General features: G+C 41.3%; 1 protein-coding gene across 10 annotated transcripts in view; it reads left to right on the top strand.

Moving 5' to 3' along the window:
- Positions 1 to 4,334, top strand: part of fam234a (family with sequence similarity 234 member A) — a 42,538-nt gene extending 38,204 nt beyond the window's left edge. For all 10 annotated transcript variants that reach the window (XM_069905772.1, XM_069905771.1, XM_069905770.1 and 7 more), the window contains one exon: positions 1,160 to 4,334. The gene's annotated coding sequence lies outside the window, so the exon portion shown is untranslated. The remainder of the gene's footprint in view (positions 1 to 1,159) is intronic.
- The last annotated feature ends 10,587 nt before the right edge of the window (positions 4,335 to 14,921 follow it).

Raw genomic sequence — 14,921 nt, 5'->3', positions numbered from 1 at the left:
CAACTACAACTTTTGTTTTTTTTTTAATTAAGCTTCAATTTGATTACCAGTTTCTTTTAGACGTTTAATTCTACTTATTAAAGATAGTTAAGTCAATCTTTTCCCTGATTGCAAAGCAGGTTTTGGTCATTCATGTTAGTATCTGCCCATGATATATTTGCAATTTTAATAATAATTTTAAACTTAATGTCAAGTGTATTAGCAAGCATACATTAGTGAAAAAACCCAGTGCACTTGCTCAATATCGAAATCTACTGAAGGGTCTGTTTTTGGGGGTCTGTTCCATGTTAAAATACACTCATTCAAAACTGATATCTTATTTACTAATGGGAAGTCCCTATGGAATTAAGTGCACAGAATCCAGATAGCCAACACTTTAATCAAAGATTTTTTGTAAAGGGATTCTAAATTGCTCCTTTAACTTTTGAAATGAGAGGACTTTAAGCGAACATCTAGTCTGGACACTGGAACGACTTTATAAATATTGTGGCAAAAACATGCTGTCCTTTGGGTTCAATTTAAAATCAAATTCTGTTGCAAATGTAGTAGTTTGGGGATGAATGAGCATTAAAGTATAATGGGAAAGGTACTTTTTTCTCTATATTTGAATGATGTCAGGGAAATGTAAGATCAAATGAACATGGAATAATTCATTTTACTACTTCCACGTTTTGTTGCACTTCCAATTTTAGACTAAAAATAAAAAAAAATTATAAGAAAATAATCATTATGTAAAATGTGAAAATGTATCTTGTACTCAATCAAATTTTGCATTGGCTACTGGAGGAGGCATTCAAGCTTAATTTTTAAATTATTAAATCTGATCATCCCAAACTCAAATGCATGCTGAAACAATTTCTAGGACTTCCTTGTTTTTTTTAAAATGTTTTAACATTCAGAGATTTCTCTCTTATTTAGTTTTTTTAGCAAATTGCATGATTTTAAAAATGTTTGATTTATTATTTGTGCTTCAGAGTTATAAGGGCTATGGCAGGGCCTGATTGGAAAAAAAAATTCAGATTGTTATTGGGAGATAGTGATAAAAACTGCTCTTTGATTTGTGTTAAATATCGCACGTGGTGTATTGATTAAAATTGTGCTAATCACAATGAAGTTGCATATTTTAAAATGACAGTTAAACAGCAAATTTTCCTTTTAGGTTTTATTAATGAAGAAATTTGGCTGAACAGTGAAGCCTGGTGCATCTTTGAAAAGAGTTGTTGAATTTACTACAGGTAAATTAATATATAGGTGAAAGGAATGATTGAGATATCAAGAAGCCCTAATTTGTGATTAGATTATGAATGTGTGCCATCTTTAACAATGAAATGTTTCTGCCGCTTTTGCTGAAGATATCCCAAAGGACCTTAAATTATTTAATGCCAGTATTGAGCTGATTTTAAATGAATATTTTAATGGAGAAAGATTAAATAATAGTTTGCAATAAATTCTATTATAAATGTACAATTTACAACAAATAATGGCTGAAATTGCAGAACTAATGCACAATAAGTCTTTAATCTGGTCAGCTGTAAAACGTTTGTCCATGAGTCATAAAATTAAAGCTTAAAGTTTATTCAAGAGCCATGATCTTATAATTCATGTTGGCGCATCAGATCAACTTTGACTCATTTGCTACTTTTTTGGAGAAGACCATGAACCTGCCGCCTTTGACGAATTAAAATATTTTATGGGGTTGGAGTACTAACCACTATTTATTCTTCAATGAATATAACAGATCATTTGGATATTTTTAGGTTATTTATTTCATTATTGATTCTGGGAGCTTGCTGTGGGTAAATTGTCTACCTTATTTTCTGCATGTAACCAGGCTTCTGAAGTTCCTATACTTCCTAGGTTACAAGTACTTTATAATTTCCTGAAGTCATGAAAGTTGTTGCAATAATAAAAACTGGAATACTGGTGAGGACAAAAAGATAGTTTGTGGCCACAGAAATTAATTATTGCTGTCTGCATGAAGAAAGTAAATTCAGTATGAAAATATTTATGATATAGACAAAATGAGAATGTGTATATACTGTATATGTATGTATACATTTATGTGTATGTATATACAAAGTATATGTGTACAGTTTTTTTTACACATAACACAGACATGGTAAAGACACCACGACAATTGATAGCAAGCGTGGGAATGTAATAATGGCAATGAAAGAACGAGCACAGTTTATTGCAGGCATGGGAATGGATACATACAACATGGAAAAATTCAAAATTTTGATCTTTGGAAAATTGGGTTGAGTGCCATAGTATTCTGAGAAACAGGATATTCTGGCTTGGGCACTGCACCATATCAATAAGCCCTTTCAGGTGGCCTGAACACCCCAGTGTAAAGCTGAAAAATTTCCCCTCTTGTGGCTAAAGACATACTCACCTGAAGGTGGAAGAAGTTCTTCTGAGATGCCAACCCTCCTTCGGGAGGGATAATTGGTGGAGCGCTGCACTCTGCCGACGCACCTGAATGCGCTGTAAGCGGCTACCTGGGGAGTGGGCTGATGACTCCATCGAACGGCGACCCAACTCCCTGCTGCCCGACGCCCCCCTGCCCCATTGGGGAGGGGAAGTCGTTGGAGGTCATTGGGAGGGCATGGCAGGGGCGCCCGGCTGGAGATATTGGGGCTGGGGCAACCATTGGGGTATCTCAGGGCAGGGACGGCTGGTGCAGGCTGTCACAGCCCGGCTGGCCGCTCTCTGTTGCTCAAAACACGGAATAGCAATGGCGGTCTTCCATACCCATAATCCCCCATGCAGCTGGAACTGTTGTGGGAAACACAGAGGGATTCCACCTGCGTGGGGGATTATGGATAGGAAAGATGGCCATTGCTATGCCGCATTCCTTTGACAGATGGCGCTGAGGCACCAGTCACCCCGCCTCCATCAGATCCAGAGGCACTAGAGGCACCTCTGGATATAAATAGGCCCTTTCAGGTGGACCAGGCAATGCTGCAGTAGCCTTTTAGGGCTGCCTTATGAAAGGTGAGCCCGGAAGTTAAAATCCGCTTCTGCTGCCGCCCTCAAGGTGAAGGGTCCGCCTGAAAGGGCCTAATGATAATTGCCCAGACCCATCCCCTGAGGGCAGAGATTAACATACATATCAAGTGCCTCTGATCTGAAACAACATTAGGATGATTCTGCCCCATGGCATCAGTTTAATCATCCTCATTACATCAAATCAAACCATAAATTTCTCAATTGCACACTAGTTTTAACAAGATAAGGTTTCTTTTTAAAGAAAGGCTTTTTAAATTATGACAGAATTAAAATCCTGCTTAACTCTGAAGCCTGTCTTTGATCTATTTAATTGATTTCTCTCCAAAGCTTGTTAATATGCTGCTGGAGGATATTATCTATATAATGGATGATGGACACCTTTGGGCAAAATTGATTGGGTGTAAATCGTGGGAGATTACCTGTGGCAGATAGTGGGACTATGGATTGTTTTTGTCTCATGTCCCAAGAAATCCAAATTGCTCTTGTGAGTTGGAATGTAGAATACTACACCTGCACAGTATATGCATGAGTGCTATACAAAAATATGTTTACTCATTTTGATATTCTGCACGTTATAAGTGAAAATATGGTGTGTGTGTGTGTAATATATTAAAAACACACATCTATCTCTATCTGCCTGACACCCCTAACAGTCAGAAAAAAAGTGAAAGAGAGTCCCTCCCAGAGTCACTGTGGATTATATGTATGTATGTACATGCATATACATGCACACACACACACTTTCTCGCCATCTATTTTGTATTAACTATTGACTAAAGCTTTTTATTAGTAGAAGAAGACAGAAATTGATTACACAAAGGCCAAACTTTTGGGGCTTCAAACCTTTCTATTTACTTTTTATAAAATATGCCAAAGACTGATAAACTATTGTCAATTAAATCCAAATGCAGGTAAAAAGGATTTGCACACAAATTGGAAAATTGAATTTTAGAAGAAAACAAAATGTGACATTACTAAAATACTTACATTTCAAAACTGTATTTCTTCATTGGTGTCTTTGTGCGCTGAGTAGGTTATCTTGGGAGTTTGACAATAATAGTTCATGCTGTGTGGTTTTCTTTGTATGCACTCCATTGCGCTCACCTGATTGTAAATGAAAATGTACTTAACCATGTGTACTATTAATGCACGTTGAATGAACTACATATGGTTTGAGTACCTTTTACATTTTGCTGTAATGGCAGATTGAGTGTTACTTTGCACAAATGTTTTGTACTGTATCAAAGATGAAATAACTTGTAAAGAGCTGTAAGTAAGAGAAATGTGGTTAGTAATAAATTCTTGTTTTATCCTGCTGCTAATTTATCTTGTAACCATAAATTAATGTTTTCTTTCATGTCGTGGTGATTTGGTGAATCCCAACAATTCAATTAAGTGGATTTTTAAAATGTATATTTCACTTTTCAATAAGCAGGTGGAACCATCATTGATAGGTGCTCACCGGCTTCGAAAGTTGCCAGTTCTCTCAAAGAGCATCTCAGCTGCCAGAGCAGCAGTCTGTGCACTTTGTTTCCTGGTGAAATGCTATTCACTGAAGTGCCTTTGGACATCTCAATTATTGTTGATATCTCTTGCCTTCCAATATTAATCCTTCACATATGCTTCCATATGTTTTTGGGGCTGCCACGGGACTAAAGCAATTTGGCAGTTCAGTGCAAATCTTGTGATCACTGCATAATATCCTTTATTGTTCCACACCAGCTGCACCTGAAGTGGAAGCCTTTACAATGGACGAATAATCTTGGTTGAACTGTGGGTGTATGAGTGAAATTGTCCTGCACCTATGGGAAATTATCATGGATCACTATATGGGAACCATTTCTTTCATAGATGCAGTCAAATGGGCTTGGCGTAGATAGGATTCATGGTCACCAACATGATGCTTACCTACACCAAGGCTCGTATCCCTCCACTGCTGTCCTCTTGAAGTACCTGTCCAAATATTCTATTAAACTGAAATTATTACTATAGATGTGGCCAAATGAATGATTTGGATATTCTTCACACCATCTTTTTGTTCAGTGACCTTTGAAAGCCAAAGCACTAATGAAATTATTTTTAAAGTTTGTTCTTAATCTGCCTCCAACCTATAAAAAGATCTGAATGCACTTCAATTCCTGCACCCATTTTAAAATTGTCATTTTCAGTGGAGACGGCAGAGTTAGCTGTGTAGAGGATGCAGGGTGACTTGGGCAAGTGAGGTGAGTGGGCCAAGGCATGGCAGACGCAATATAATGTGAAGAAATGTGAGGTGATCCACAAGAACAGGAGAGAAGATGGTGTCCGATTAGGAAAAGGAGAGACGCAATGAGACCTGGGTGTCGCTGTGCACCAGTCATTGAAAGTGGGCCTGCAGATATAGCAGGCAGTGAGGAAAGTGAATAGTATGTTGGCATTCATAACAAGAGGATTTGAGTACAGGAGCAGAGAGGTTCTACTGCAGTTGTACAGGGCCTGGTCAGCCCACACCTAGAGTATTGTGTTCAGTGTTGGTCTCCTTATCTGAGGAAAGACATCCTTGCCATAGAGAGAGTGCAAAGAAGGTTTACTAGATTGATACCAGGGATGGTAGGACTTGCATATGAAGGAAGGCTGGATCAGCAAGGCTTATACTCACTGGAATTTAGAAGATTGAGGTGGGGGGGGGGGGGAATCTTATAGAAACATATAAAATTCTTAAGGGATTAGACAGGCAAGATGCAGGAAGGTTGTTCCTTATGTTGGGGAAAACCAGAACTAGGGGGTCGCAGTTTAGGACTGAGATGAGATTTTTTTTTTCTCTCCGAGGGTGGTGAATCTGTGGAATTCTTTGCCACAGGAAATGGTTGAAGCCAGTTCTTTATCTATATTTAAGAGGGAGTTAGATTTGGCCCTTGCGGCTAAGGGGGGTATGGGGAGAAGGCAGGTACTGAGTAGATGCTCAGCCATGATCAAAATGCATGGCGGTGTAAGCTTGAAGGGCCAAATGGTCTACTCCTGCACCTATTTTCTGTGAAAACATTTTTATTTGCATCATAATAGGGCTGAATGGCCTGTTTTCTGTTCTGAAGTGTTCTATGGTTCTAATAATGCGTATTTATACAAGTAACTGCAAAGCAGAAACAATTGCAGACAAAAACAACTGAAGGGCAAGTTGATTGTAATGAAACAATTGAATGACAACGATTTTAGAATTGATTTAGAATTAATAGAGTAATTCAAGTACTGTCTGCTGAAATGCCCTTTTGCTCATCTGGAACCTTGACTTGACAGTGGGGTTTGCTCTTGTCTACACCAATAAACACTTCAACCCTGAAGCACTTGGCAATGTTCTGAAATACACAGTAGGTAAGGCACTATCTGTGGAAAGAGTCAATGTTTCAGGTCAGTATTTGTTTTGTCAGAAGTACAAAAAGGTTAAAAGTAAAATTACGTTTTAAGATGCATGTGAGGGGGGGAAGTGTCGAGAGATCAAAGCAAGTGAGGTGAAGGCCCAGAAAGATTGACTTAGATGCTGCTGAGGGGATGCTGTCAATCATAACTGGTTTATATGAAGAAATAAAGGAAAATCGAAGAGAACGGGGAGAAAAATTTGATGGAACGCCGGACCATAGAATCTGGAATAAAATGAAAATACTGAGCAAGAGGGAGTTCTTTCAGAGACACTGAGTGTCTGTGGATTTGCCTCCAGCGTTCCTGCAGCCTCACAGACTCTTGTTTGATTCATCAGGCAACTTGAGCCCAGATCCAAACATCCAAAGTGATCAGGGAGCCTTCAAGCAGACAAAAGAGAAGGTATCCGGAAAGTTGGACTGCTTCTGTAAAGTTGTCAGCCAGTCGATGTTTGGCTTCCTTCCAATGCTTTCATTAGAAGGAATACGGGCGTATCGTTGCTTCAGCTGGAAATGGTTGGGTCCTTGGAGAACGGAAGGAAAAGAACAACATCAGCCGTTGCTGCAGGAATGGAAATTAGTAGATTCAAAAGTGAAATTAGAAGCCGAATACAGCAAGTAGTTTAAAAGGGCAAGTAGCATAATGGCTTTTATTGCAGAGTGAAGTTTAGAAAAGTTTTGTGTAGGTGAGGACATAATTTGAATACTGTACATTTTTACAAGGAACAAAACAAAAAAGTGGCATTGGAGGGCAGTCCAAGGGATATTCACCTGGCTTTTATTTTTGGGATAAGTGAATTGTCTTATTAAGAGAGGCAAACAAATTGAGTCTATATCCTTTGGATTTCAGAAGAATGAGGAATAATACAATGGGGACATTTAAATTAGAGGAATATACGATAAATAATGGCAGGAAGGGACAGAGTTTCAAGAAATTTTTTTTTTAAAGTGCTGGAGAAACTATATATGTAGAATAGTGGTGAAGCTCTGGAATGCCCTGCTACAGTGTATTTTGGCTAGAGCCCATGAAGAGTATGAACAATGGAGGCAGATAGATTTTTGAATAGTATGAAGGCTATGATACAGAGAAGGAATTGAGGCCTGGAATAGAACACAAAGATAATACTGAATGATGGGGCAGCCATCATTCAATCCTGCTTTTATTACCTTTTGTGTCCCTTTGGAAATACACAGGAGATAGGAATCTGCATCCAGTTATAGCATCACATTGAATGTGGTAGAACTTAAAGATGATCCATGGCTGATGGAGGTTAGTGCAATAGATGAGGATGTGAAAGTCGGCCTGCGCTGTAATAAAATGAACCGCGGAACCAATTAAGTATATAACAGTTTCTTTATTCAGCCTTGATAATGTTGGTGGGAGTGAGGGGTACAAAGAAAGAGTTCAGTAACTCGTTCTCTTCACTGATCCCCACTCAAAGCATCCCATTTTTATACACCTTTAGGCAAGGGTCTGTTAGACCCTACGAATTTTACACTGGGGGCTATTCTTGTTTTTACAACACATGCTCCCCTGTAGTGTCTGCAGACAAGCTGGGAAAAAACAGCATGATCTTACTTCTTTATCTATTTGGTCTTGCATTCTTTGTGGTGTTGGTCACTATCTCACTATAGCACAGGGAGGGTCATGTTAGAAGGCAGTCACATTCCCATCCATGTGATATTCTCACCCAACTCATTAACACTTTAACCATATTCATTAAACTTATTTTTCTTATTCCATGATAACTTATTTCGATTTTATATGACAAGGTCCCATTTCATTTAGTGGGAGTATCACTTTCAGGTCTAGTACCAGCAGTGGAGACACTGGGTGGCAACATCTAGAACAGACTGTACCCAAAGTTCATATTATGGAGGAAGAGAAAGAACATTTGTTGCTTTATCCAGGAACACAGGTGGTGAGAGGCTCCAGAGAGTGGGATACTGAAGGAAACAGCATTTATGATTGACCACCAGCCATCTGATGGAACACTGAGGTGGAGTGACTCTGTGTGAAATGACAATTCGGCTGATTCTCCCTGTCGGGAATTATTGAAACTGATCCATTCCTGGGTTGTGGAAGTCACACGTTTTATTTTCCCTACACAAGGAAAAGGGGAGTTGTGACAATGTAAAGGATATTTCTCAGCAAGAAACTGGACAAGGATTCGTGAGTTTTCAGCAAACCGGACCCTCGGTCCCTCCCACCTCCTTCATGACATAAGTTTAAGAGTCTACTTTTGACATAGGATTTGCAAGATTGAACTTGGAATGACTTTGCAGAATTGTGCCTAAGCAGCAATGGTTTGGGTATCTCACGCACAGACACGCACACTCCCACACCCTATCATTGGGCCTGATTGAACTAATGTGCTATAGTTATTAATAATATATACTTTTAAAAGAAAACAACAACAGCGGACCTTGGTGAATTTCTATTGCTGCTGCTGTCTGATGTCACAGTTAGAATATGGTTCATTTTTCAGCTCCCTGTTCGTAACTGATTAGATGGCCTGTAATTGGCAGAGCCCAGCAAAACATTTAGCCTGAATTTCAAGCATGCTGTAGAAAGAAAACAATCCTTCTAACAAACTAGTATTGTCCCATTTTAAAAAAAAATTGTCAATCTCTTGCTGCTGATGTTAATAGAAGGAAACAAATAAAACTATTCAAATCTATCATTCCTGTTTAAACATCTAATTTGGATTCTCCTTTATCAAATCATTCATTGCTAGGATGCCCAAAGCAACATCCAAAATGCCCATAAATGCAATAATTGTCCATTTTCGCCACTCGGGAGCCTAGTCAGGGCCCTTGCTTGTCCTTCAGTCTTGGTGCCAACTTTTTCCACTCCCAATTCTTTATCAGAGCATAATCCCCTGGCTCGATTTTTGGTCTCTGTCTTGACCTCCTTGTGAATGTAAGGTCTCAAGAATTTCAATTAATTTTTGCACATAATCATTCTTTCACAAAGGGCATGTAGATCAAGACACACTTCTGCGTTTTTATATGCTGCCCAGGGTGTACATCCAGAACTATATTCAACTCCAGCTCACCCTAACATTCTCAATGATTTTGTTGTTCTGGGGTCATGTAAGAAAACGCCTCCTGTTAGGTCTGCTTTGTTCATGAATGAGTGAGACAAACACCAGACTGAGTCGAAATCAGGGTTCTTTGTTCTTTATTACCGGATTGTAACACTTGCGACTAACCATGTTAGTCGGAGAATGCATTCTGCCGTTATCAGCAAAATGGTGATTTTTTATACCCTTGGATACATGCTTAGAACATCATCATATCATTACTTGTCCAATGACTAAAACTGTTGCTATCCTTTCCCTGCTAGCTTCCTGCCTCTCAATCCATCAATGTCTCTCTTATCTTGTAAGTACAAGGATGCATTCACATCTTGTTACAGCCCTGTATAGGGTAACTCCTTACACATTCCCATCTCATGATGTTTTACCTTACACTCCTCAAATTCAGCAAAGCAAACAAGGTCACTGGGAGAGCATTTGGTTTCTGACGGGAATGAAGAAAATATATACTTTATTTTCAACTGTCATTCAAGAAGAACTTGCTTGCTTTGTATCTGTGTTTGTCGTAGGTAACATTACAGAAAAGATCTGATCCAGTGTTGCAGATTTATTTCAAACTTGTGCAACGTTGAGAAATACCACTGATCACATTTTTTATTATTCATTTTGGGGATTTCGACACCACCAGAGGAGATAATCTGCCACCTTGGCTTGCTGCATTTCTCTGAGTGTAGGAAATCCCATTACGCTAAAAGGAAGTGAGTTCCAAAATTAAGTACAATAAATTATAATTTTACTTTTTATCAATTATTTCCATGCCAAACTCCTGCTCCCAGTTCCAGAACCATTCTTATTCCCAGCTATTTGAGGTATATTAATAATAAGACTGTACCTGTATCCTCCGAGGCAATTCTCTAAAATCAATCAGTATACACTCAGACAACCCCATAGGCATTCGTGTCCTACCTGGAGGGCTTTAATAGGATTATTTTACTGACAGATAATATATTCCTGTGCCTATTTTTTCAAATTAAGATGTATCACTTTTGTGTCATTCCCACCTTACCCAAATGTGTCATTGCATGTAAAGTACAGGTAAAAATGCATCAGGTACAAAAATGAGTCCAGCACAGGTTTCTGGATCTGTGGCACCCCTCTGCTGTTTTAAGATCTTAATCAAGTGAGCAGGGACCCCCCCCCCCCCCAAAGTTTTGCTACATCCTCCATATCAAGCAAGACCGTTTTATTCACAAGCAATTTATCGCTTTCTGAATAAATAGTGAGGGGACTGTTTATAGCAGCAGCTTTTGCAGTTGCATCTGTGTAAGCATTCCCAAGGGATACAAGGCCTTGGTATAGGCATCCCATTCTATAATTGCGAGATGGGTAGGCTGAGAGAGGAATGTCAGCAGTTGGCCACCAAAGTGGTGTTTCTAATAGGACATTCTTTGTGGTAGTTATTATCTCACTGTTAGAAAAGTTACATTCCCATCTATGTAACAAGGCAACTATGTTCTCACCAAACTCATTAACCCTTTGTTAAGCCTATTCATTAAACGTCCTTTCATAAGGACAGGAATGAGGTGAGAGTAAGTGTGGGAAACAAATAAAAGTAGTTGTAAGTCCTGTTAACTACAGTGCAGGGAAGGTCAATTAATTAAGCGATCACAGCAGAACTTTGATGTAAATGTTGATGCAATGTGTCGTGAGATTGTGAGGAAGGTCAGGCAATGGAGGGAGAATAATGTTAGGCAGATGGAAGGATTGAGATGTGTTTACTGTAATGCAAGAAGAATGGGAATAAAGTAGACCTGGCTGACACAAGGACAGGATTGGCTGATGTAGGTACTGGGGTTTGGATGTAAAGGGAGAACATTGCAGAGGGATTGTCTACTGGGTGGAATTCAGAATCGGGAAGGGAGCGATCACTTTGTTGGGAGTAGCCTAGAAGCCCTCAAATAGCCCTCAGGACACGGAGGAGTAGATAAGTAGGCAGATTTTGGAATGGTGCAAAAATAACAGTTGTTGTTATGGGAGACTTCAACTTGACTTGCACCTCCTTACTGCAAGAGGGATAGATTGGGGAAGAATTTCTCAAGTGTGTCCAAGGATTCCTGACACAAGCCAACCAGAGGAGAAGCCATACTGGATCTAGTAAAAGGTGATGAGGCTGGCCAGGTGATAGATCTCTTGGTGGGGGAGCATTTTGGTATCAGGGAACACAACTCTGACCTTTAGCATAACCATGGGCAAGATGGGAGACAAACGGAAAAGTGTTTAATTGGGGAATGGCTAATTATGATGGGATTAGGCAGGAATTTGGGTCAGTAAATTGGGAACACATGTTCTTGGGGAAAAGCACAGAAGTAATGTGGAGGATGTTTTTGGAACCCTTGCATGGGGTCCTGGATAGGGTTGTTCCACTAAGACTGAAAATATAAATGGTTGACAAAAGAGGTGAGACAACTAAGGGAAGCATACACAAGATTCAGGGAAACAAAGGGCAGGAAGGCTCATGAGAATTATATAGTAACCAGAAAGGATTTGGAAGAAGCAGACAGTGACACAAGGAGGTCTTGGCAAGTAGGATTAGGGAATACCCTAAGGCTACCCATGCAAATGTGAATAGCAGAAGGTTGACTCAAGTTAAGGTAGGGTCACTTAAGGATAAGAGAGGAAACCTCCCTGGAGGTAGAGGAGGTCCTAACTTCCGTGAGGAAGTGAAGCTGCCGTTGTGTTCATCAGAAAGGCCTTGGTAAATGTGATGTCTGCAGAACAGATGTGTGTACTGGAGAACGTTGAGGTTAAGAAAGAGAAAGCGCTGTATCTTCTTAAAAACATTTAGATTGATAAGTTCCCAGCACTAGATGAGTTGTATCCCATCTTACTACAAGAAACGAGGGGAGAGATTGGTGGGGTGTTGGCAATAATCTTTGCATCCAACATGGCCACAGAGAAGGTACTGGAGGATTGGAGAATGGCAAATATAGTCCCTTTGTTTAAAAATAGTAATAGGGAGAATCCTGGGAATTAGTTTTGTGCCAGTGGTGGGATTCTTAGACACAGGGTTTATGAATATTTAGAGAAGTAGTCTTTTCCAGGATAGTCCGCCAAGCTTTTGTGAGGAAAGGACATGCCTCATGAGCCAAAGTCAGGTTTTTGAAGAAGTGACAAAAGAAATTGATTTAATGAGGGCTGTAGATAGGCTGAATGGCATTTGACAAGGCCCACCATGGTAGACTCATTCAGAAAGTTGTGAGGCATGGGATCCATAGAATCTTGGCTGTGCGGATTCAGATGTGGCCTGTCTGTAGACGGAACTTATTCTGCTAGAGGGCAGTGATGTGTAGAGTTCTACCAGGATTTGTTCTGGAACCCCTCTTGATTTTTATAAATGGCATGGACAAAGAAGTAGAATGGTAAGTTTGCAGATCACACAAAGATTGTGGTGGTGTGGATAGTATAGAAGGTTGTTGTAGGTTACAACATGATATAGACAGGTTGGTGAAGTGGCAGATGGAGTTCATACTGGGTAAGTGTGAAGTGATGCATTTTGCAAGGTCGAACTTGAAGCCAGAGTACATGGTTAATAACAGGATTCTTACCAGCGTGGAAGAACTGAGAAACCTTGGGGTTCAAATCCATAGATGTCTCGTGTGCCATGGTAGTTAAAAAAGGCTAATAGCAGGGGACTGAGTTCAAGAGTCAGGGGGTAATGTTGCAGCTCTCTAAAACTAGTTAGGCCACCATTGGAATATTGTGTTCAGTTCTGGTTGCCTCATTAAAGGCAGGATGTGGACGTTTTGTAGGTGTAGAGATTTACAAGGATGATTGTAAATTGGAAAACATGCCTTATGAGGCAAGGTTAACCAAGCTAGGGCTTTTCTCTTTGGAGGGAAGGATGGGAGGTGACTTAATGGAAGTCTACAAGATTATGGGAGGTGTAGGTTGGACAGCTAGCACCTTTTCTCCCTGGGTGACATTAGGAAGTACCAGAAGACAAGTCTTCAGACATGTGGCTGAAGTAAAAATAGTGCTGGAGAAACTCAGCGGGTCAGTGTCCATTTAACAGCAAAGGTAACCAACGTTATTTTTTGCTACATAAAGACCTGCTGAGTTTCTCCGCCTTTTTTTTAGAAATACCAGAGGGCATCTGTTTAAGGTGAACGGTTCAGGGGAGTCCAGATACCAGGAGTATTTTTAGCAGAAGGAAGTGGGTCCTTGGAATGTATTGCTGGGGTGGGGAGAGAAGAGGAGGCTTGGTATAATAGGGACATTGACAAGATTAGACACGAACACGGATGAAAGTAAGAGAGAGAGGGTTGCGGGTAAGGAGGTTTTGATCATTGATTTGATTTATCAAGGATGGCGCAACGGTCTGTAATTGTTCTACCGATAAAATCTCAGAGCCAGAACAGCTGTAATGGAACGTGAAGTGAAACACGAAAGACTGCAGAGCTGTGATTTGTGTACTACACACACACACAGAGTTGAAGAAACCCGGCAGATCACGGAGCCTCAGCCCCTTCGTCAAGGTGTGATCAGAAAAAATGGGTCGGAATATTTTCCGTACAGGGTGGGAGGCTGTGGGCTTGAGAAGGATATTGTCCAAACGAGATGCAGAAGTAGGCTAAGAGTTCGTTGGGGACCTGATGTGGGAGTAGCGGAGACATCGATGGCAAAGTCCCAATTCTTAAACTGCAGGAGGGGTTGGGGAGTGAGTGGGTTTCACTCGGGCTCATCTACCGGCTGGTATGATATATGTAGTGGACGACTCGCTGGGCGTGGAAGCTGCAGTCGGCGATACTGATCCACCCGCTGGGACCTTGCACCACATTGTGCGTGGCTGCACATTCCCGGCTCTCCAGCTGCGAAACTGGACAGTGCCGGCCCTGGTCGGCAAGTCCGCGGGCTGTGACCGCTCCTTCCAGCGCAGTTCGGTTTACAGGTGACAGCAGCCGGCGCAGCTTTTCCAGCGGCCACTTTGAGTTGATCACAGCGCTTCCAGTAAGGTGGTGAACAGGCATCGCCGAGTTCCACCCGGCGACTGGTGAGTCGTGCTCGGGGTGCTGTTGGACCTGGGTGAGTTGGGGGTTCCTCAGCCCGGACCCCTCCCTCCCTCGCTGTTGCTCCTCCTCCTCCTCCCACCTTCACTGTGTCCGTCAACCCCTTCCCTTCCCTCCCCTTCCCCTGCCCATCATTTCCCACACGACTAGTACCCACATTGCCCAGCTCCGACCACTGTCCACCCCTCCCCTCAGTCCACCGCACACCCTCCCCCTACCCCCTCTGTCCACACCCTCCCCTACCCCCTCTGTCCACACCCTCCCCCTACCCCCTCTGTCCACACCCTCTCCTACCCCCTCTCCTCCACTGCTCTCCGCTCAACCCCTTTCCCTCTTGTCAACCTCTCTCCCCTCCGTCCACCCCCTTCCTCTCCGTCCACTCCTCCGTCCACCCCTCTCCGCTCATTCCA

This window comes from Narcine bancroftii, chromosome 12 (assembly GCF_036971445.1).
Source record: "Narcine bancroftii isolate sNarBan1 chromosome 12, sNarBan1.hap1, whole genome shotgun sequence".
Lineage (NCBI taxonomy): Eukaryota > Metazoa > Chordata > Chondrichthyes > Torpediniformes > Narcinidae > Narcine > Narcine bancroftii.
The sequence above is the reverse complement of the archived record's forward strand: the minus strand, read 5'-3'. Positions and strand labels throughout refer to the sequence as shown.